Genomic DNA, 7,154 nt, shown 5'->3' with positions numbered 1-7,154 from the left:
TGAAAAAGAGATAATTTTTAGGATAAATGAAAAGAAGTTTTTCTTTCCTCATCAGGGAACTTATTGCCCCAAAGGGTGCCACAGCTGGAAAATACAGGTTCAAGAAGTGATTGGAGAAGTATATATATATATAAGTATATATATACACACACACATACATACATACATAAACACACACACATATATATATACACGCACATATAGGATTATTGTCAGGTTTCATCTCCTTCATAAGGTCTTCTCTGATTCCCCTAGTTGGTGATGACTTCCTTCCTTGGACTTTGTGCAGCACTTTGTACTTCTCTTGTTGTCATACAGCTGTAGTTCTCATGCCCCCGCCTCTCTTATTGGACTATAAGCTTTATAAATTTGAAACTGGGTGATTTATCTTTTTTTAAAATTATTTTTTATAATTCTGAACTTGACAAGCACTAGAAAACATGTATATTTCCATAGGCAAAAAAAGAGCAGAAAAAGAAGATTCTATAATAAACTATGGATCTTTATTATGTATAAATATTATGTTTAATAGGAAAAATGAATTCAACACATTTGTTTCAGAGCTATACTATTTGTTTGTGTGTTTCCACAGCATTGTCTTTTGTTCTTGTCTATGTATTGCAAAAAGTCTCCAATGACTTTTCCTTCTTTTCTTGGCATCACAATGACTAACCCTATCTCCCTCACAGTTCTCTTTGTCTTTTTTAAAAAGCTCTCCCTTATAGTAATTACTATAGTAAAGCAAAACAAATCTGCACATTGGACACATATAAAAAAAGGTAGGTCTTATTTTGTATCTCTATTCCCTCACCTACTGGTCAGGGGGTGGGTAGCATGCCTAAGCCTCTGGAATAATGGTTGGTCATTCATCAGAGTTCTTATTCTTTCAAAGTCATTTTTATTTAAAATATTGTAGTTGTTATTTAACTTGTTTTGGCCTTTTTCACTTCACTCTATATTAGTTCATATAAGTCTTTCAAGGTTTCTCTAAATCCATTTCTTTCATTACTCCTTACAGTGCAATAATTTTCCATATTCATATATGGTAAATGTATACCATAATTTGCTGTATACATAATTTGTCGTCATTTCTTAATTGGTGGAAACCTGGTTGGTTTCTATTCCCTGCTACAATAAAAAGGTACTACAATGGATATTTTTGTACGTATAGATTATTTCCTTCTTTCTTAGATATCTCTGTGATAAATACTTTATAGTGGTACAACAAAGTCAAAGAGTAGGAACAGTTTAGTGAATTTTTAGGTATAGTTCTAAATTGCATTCTAGAATGGCTGGATCAATCTACAGGTCCCCCAACAGTGTATTAGTGTGCTTCTCCTCTCATATCCTTTCCCAGAATTTGATGGGTATGAGATGAACTTTAGAATTGTTTTAATTTGCAGTTTTCCTTATTATGAGTTATTTGGAGAATTTTTTCATATGGTTATTGGTAGCTTCTTCTGAGAGCTGCCTCTTTAAATATCCTTTGACCATCCATCCATTAGAGAATGGCTCTTGTTATTATATATTTGAATATTTCCTTATATATTTCAAATATCAGATCTCCTACAAATATTTTCCCTACTTAACTCTCTTTCTTCTAAATATAATTTAATTTATTTTATTTGAGCATATTTCCTGCAGCCCCCTCTCCCATTTTATGTAGTTAAAATAGTCAGTTTAACTCTGTGATTCTTTTTAACCTTTGCTTGGTCAAAAACTCTACCTCTGGCCATAGTTAGAAAAGATAACTACTCCACTGTTCCTCTACTTTATTTATGATGTGACTTTTCACATCTGGATCCTGTTTCCACTTGTAGATGGTGTTAGATATTAGTCTGAATCTAATTTTTGCCAAACTGATGTCTAGTTTTCCTAAAAGATTTTGTTGGATAGAAAGTCCTTATCCTAGTTACTTGGGTCCTTGAGTTTATTTAACACTAAGTTACTTTGTTAATATCTTTTCTTGGGTTCCTAATATATTTTACTGATTAACTTTTCTATTTTTAACCAGTTCCCAAATAGTTTTTAATGATTACTGGTATTCCTAAGTCTTCTTTCTAGTTATATTCATTACTCCTCTTGAAATTTTTGACCTCTTGTTCTTCTAGATGAATTTGGCTAAGTTTGATTGGTGTTTTATTTACCTGCTGTAATTATTTAGCTATTACATCTGCAAAGATTTCCCTTTCTTGTTATTGCAGCATCTCTGTAAAATATCAAATAATAGTGGTAATAGTGGATATGCTTATTTTATCCCTGATCTTATTGGAAAGCCCTCCAGTCTATTGTGATTCTTCATTTTTTGGGGGGGAGGGGCTAAGTTTTTGTTTACAGGACACTGCAAGACAGGAAATTCCATATAGAAATAAGAACCCTATTCAGGAGAGAGGTTTTATATAGATGGTGCAGAGTTCAAACAGTTCAAGCATGCTTTAGTGCCATATTAACAGTCACATTTAAACAAAGATCTAAGTGGAGAGACTGCAAAACAAATTATACCAAGAACAAGGCATGCAAGACTTGATGATCTGAGTGTAAAATCTAAATGTTAAAGGTCTTAGGTGTGCCATCTTGAATCTGGAAGGTATCGCCATTGGAGGTAGATTCTGATACAACATTTTGATCTTCCTCTGTGGAGAAATATTTTTCAATTAAGCTTGAGGAAGCCTTATGTACTATTTCATTTTCAAGGGAGTGGAACACTTCATTTCTGTCTAGTCCTCCACATTCTTCAATTAGGATACAGTTTTTCAGTTTCATTTAGTTTCTCAGTCACTAGAAAAATATTTGAAATTGCATCCAAAATAACCAGGACCATTTTGCTGTCTTTCGCAGACAAGAGATTGATTAAGGGTTCCAGAATTCCATTTCGAACAAGATACGTAATCTGTTCAATTGTTCCACCACTTGTGTAGTTTGTGACAATCCATACAACAACTTTCTATGACTCAAAGTCTCCCTTTGACAGAATTACAACCAAGTATGGAACTAGTCCATGATTCATAGCTTGCTGTATTTGATTCTGATGACCAGCTGTGATGTTTGAGATTGTCCATGCAACCTCCTTCTGGATATAGGTTTTGGGGTAAGTAAGTGGTCTAGGAAAGACAGAAAATGCTCTCGAGTCTAGTTTCTTCATCTGTCACAGTGACAATGTTTCTTATAGCTTGAAAGGAAGGAGACACTATTGACAATTTACCAGATCCTAGAAGTTTCATTAATTGTGGGACGACTCCAGTTTCCATACCACTTCAGTCCAGCCATTTGAGGTAGGACATGACCCAACAGGTATCTGTCAGAACTTCTGGATCACCATGACGCAAAAGGTAAACTATGGTGGGAAGGATTTGCTCAATGGCTTCTATTAGGGGAGCAGAATTCTTGTGATGACAAAGAATTGAAAGTGTCTAGGTAAGATTTCTTAAGTGGTAATGATGATGTATCAGGAATATAAAGTATAAGAAACCATGTTTCCAAAGATGTAGAGGAAGTGGTACTAACAATAGAATTTAGAAATTGTCACAGGAGCAGAAGGAGTGGTCTTGCTCAAGAATTATTTTTAACAATACTACTCAGACACAGACAAAACCTGCTGACGTTAGCAGTGTGGTTAGGAGTGAAGAAAATAATACACAGGTTATAGCTTGGCTAAGATGCGCATGCTTAATGAGCCTCTGCATCTGTGCATATTAACTTCTCCTGGGGGCAGGGGCGGGGGGGGGGGGGGGGGCAGGATTAACACAATTCAAGGTACAATGTTGTATGTAGTGGGGAGGAGAGAACATACTAAGGAGTAATATGAAGTGGGTGTTCCAGGAAGTTGTACACCTCGAAGTATCCAGTCAATGGAGAAACGAGGGAGAGACACAATATAACTTCTTGCCTTCACTTCTGTAGGGTGAGTCTGCCTCTAGCAGCACACCCACTTCTTGCAGGAACATAAAATAGTGTAATAAATGAGCTTGCTTCATCTACCTCAGGAGTCTTTGTTTATCCTATAGAAGTTATTCCTGACGAGGAACTACATATATGACTGCGAGCAGAGCTAGAAAGTGTCTGTTGCACCACACTTGATAACCAAGTCTCTGCAGGCTGAACCATGACCTGCAATGTTTCCCAGAACCCTGTTCATTTCCTGTTCATTGACTTGAGACTAGAGAGAGGCAGATAGGGCAATGACCTCAGGTACAGTCCCTCTACATCTACCACAGTCATGTTTGGTTGGATGCCTCAGAAGCAATGTTTGGTGGTAAGTGCCCAAGCAGATTAAAACTGAGTAAGATGACAATTTTTCCTGCCCAAGGAGCCTACAAGTTTTGGAATCATACCAGCATCAATTATTTGGGCAGGGGGAGGCCCGGAAGCTATTTTTCCTTAGAAAAGAGTTTCCTTGGGTAGCCTGAAGTTGAAACTCTAGATTGTTACTGTTTATATCTTTGACAATTTCTTCAACAGACCAAAGCCCAGAGCTCTGGTTATTGCAGTTTTCTTGCAGAGCAAAAGTAGTATCATCAGAAAATGTGAGGATATTTCTTCTTTTTAGCATCTGGTCATCTTTCTTAGCTTTCCTCAGTTCTATATTCACTTCAACACACTGGCACCTTATTCCTATGCTGTCTTTCTCTTTGTTTTTCAACTACTAGGCCAGGCTGCTGGTGAATTAACAGTTTCATTGGTGGACTTGGCTGTGTTTAACATAGGGAGAAAAGCAAGGATGGGAGGTTGCTAGAGTTCTCGCGGTCCCGAGGGGAAGCCAGATGAGGTTGCTGTTAAGTCAAGGTTCAACTTCCAGTAACCACTACAGCTCAACCCCATAAGCTGGGTGTTTGGCTCTTCATTTTAAAGAGACTGTATTTACCATATTAAGGCAAAGTCCATTTATTCCTAGGTTTTAAAAAAAAGTTTTTTTAAAAACATAAATGGGTGTTATATTTTGTTAAAAGCTTTTTTTAAAAAAAATGTAATCATGTGATTCTAATAGTTTTTGTTATTGGTGTAGTCTATTGTATTTATAATTTTCCTAAAATTGAACCAACCCTGAAGTCCTGGGATAAATTTAACGTGATTATAGTTAGAAGATTCTTAATGTATTGCTGTAGCTTCTTTAATGACATTTTATTAACATTTTCACTTCAATATTAATTAGGAATATTGGTCTATATCATAGAAGGAATTTGGAGGGATCTCTTATTTTCCCCTTTTAGTAAACAATTTATGTAACATTGGAATTAATTATTCTTTGAAGATTTGATAAAAATTTGGTTGTAAATTTATCTGGCGCTATGGTTTTTGTTTTTGGGAGCTCATTTATGACTTGCTCTCCTCTCCACCGCCAAGAACGGCCTTTAAATTATTTTTTCTTGTTTTGTTAATTGGAGCATTTTATATTTTTGTAAATATTCATCCATTTCACTTAAGTTGTCAGTTTTATTGGCCTATAATTGGACAAAATGGTTTCTAATAATTTCCTCTTCATCTGTTGTGAGTTTTTCCTTTTCATTTTTGATACCGGTCATTTGATTTTCGGTGGTTGATATATTTTGTTAGTCCCCTCCTTCCAAAAAAAGTTTTTAGTTTTATTTATTGGTTTGATAGACATTTTAAAAATTTTGTTAAATATCTTTTTTGATTTTAAGAACTTCCATTTAAACTTGTGTTAAACTTTAAAATTTATTAGTTTTGTACTTTTCTTTTTAGTTCTATGCCCAATGTGTTGATCTGGGCATTCATTGATTTTGTCAATGAAAGTGTTTAGAGCTATAAAATTTCCCTAAATTCCTGCACACAAATTTTTGGCATGTCATTTTATTATTTTCTTTGATAGAATTATATATTGTTTCTATGACTCACTAATTCTTTAGGATTAAATTATTCATATTCTCCAATTATTTTAATCCTTTCTTTAATATTTCATGATTCCTCACAGAATCATTCACTTTTGTTTGCTACATTTTAATTTTCATAAAATCTATTACTTATGAAAAGTCTTCCATCTATTTTCTAAACTACTTATTTTCCATTAAATGCTTTCTTTTCTTTCTTCCCAAGTTCTTATTTTGCTTTTATTTTTACTTATTTATTGAATTTCTTGCTTCATTTTTTTCCTGGATACTCTTGTGATTCTAGTGGCCAAGCCAGTTTTTAACTCTGAGGCTGTGCTTGTAGTTATAGAGTTATCTTCTTTTGGCTATACCATTGGGAGTCTCTTGACCCATTGCATTTTTTCATAGTGTTCAGCATCTCCTTTTGTTTACTCATATCTTTAGCCTCAGTTCCTGTTTTGGGTTTTTGTGCTAGGTTTACCTCTTCCTGTACTCTCTGATGTCTTATTTGGTCCTGATCTTGATGTCTTGGGTTCCTGTTTTCTGCTTTTTGTGGAGTGTCTGTATTCAGAGAGCTGCTGTATTCAGCCTCCCTTGGATTTCCCAGGTTCAGGGTGTTGTGGTCTTAAGGGACCCCTGGAGCAACTTAGGTCAGATTGCTGTGGATTTGTAGCTTCTGGAAACATTGCAGTCACAGCTATTGACTCTCACTCTGGAGTATGAGGTAAGAGACATCAGAGTGCTGCAGGTTTCCCATTCTCCAAGGCTTCCTATTCCCTAGTATTGAGCTCTGCAGACTTCAGAATATCTTGGATCTGAGTGGAATTAATTTCTAGCATCCTGAGTTTTCACATTTAGGGCAGTGTTTGCCAGAATGTTTGTGGCCAGAATGCTCAGAGCATTGCAGATTTCTTCTTTCCTGGGCTTCTCTGTCCATCTGTGTTTTTCTCTGCTTTCCTTACAACTTCCCCATAAAGTGCTTCAGGCTTCAGGTGCCTCCTGAAACAACTCTGGTCTGATAGCTGACAAGCTTCTGGCTTATTTACCTTCACTCGTGCTGGCTTCCCTAGTGGACGGGCCCCTCAGTATTCTGCTTATCTTTTTGAATACTTTTGGACTGAGTAAAGGAGCTTATTGTCATTTCTCTTTGCATGTCTCTAATTATGAGTTGTTTGGTGCTATTTTTTAGACATTTCTGGAGGATTTAGGGGAGAACTGGACTTCTCTATGACTTTTCATTCAGCCATCTTCACAAAAACTCTTCTTAATTGACTTATTTTGTGACCTTTAATGCCCAGAATAGCATTTTGAATATATTTATTTACTGAA

General features: G+C 35.6%; 1 pseudogene; it reads right to left on the bottom strand.

Annotated features, from left to right (window-relative positions):
• Positions 1-2,544: 2,544 nt before the first annotated feature.
• On the bottom strand, positions 2,545-6,582 carry LOC114027682 (annotated as a pseudogene).
• Positions 6,583-7,154: the final 572 nt, after the last annotated feature.

Source organism: Vombatus ursinus, unplaced genomic scaffold (assembly GCF_900497805.2).
Source record: "Vombatus ursinus unplaced genomic scaffold, bare-nosed wombat genome assembly UNPS02014863.1, whole genome shotgun sequence".
In the NCBI taxonomy this organism is placed as follows: Eukaryota; Metazoa; Chordata; class Mammalia; order Diprotodontia; family Vombatidae; genus Vombatus; species Vombatus ursinus.
This window is presented reverse-complemented; position numbering and strand designations above follow the sequence as displayed.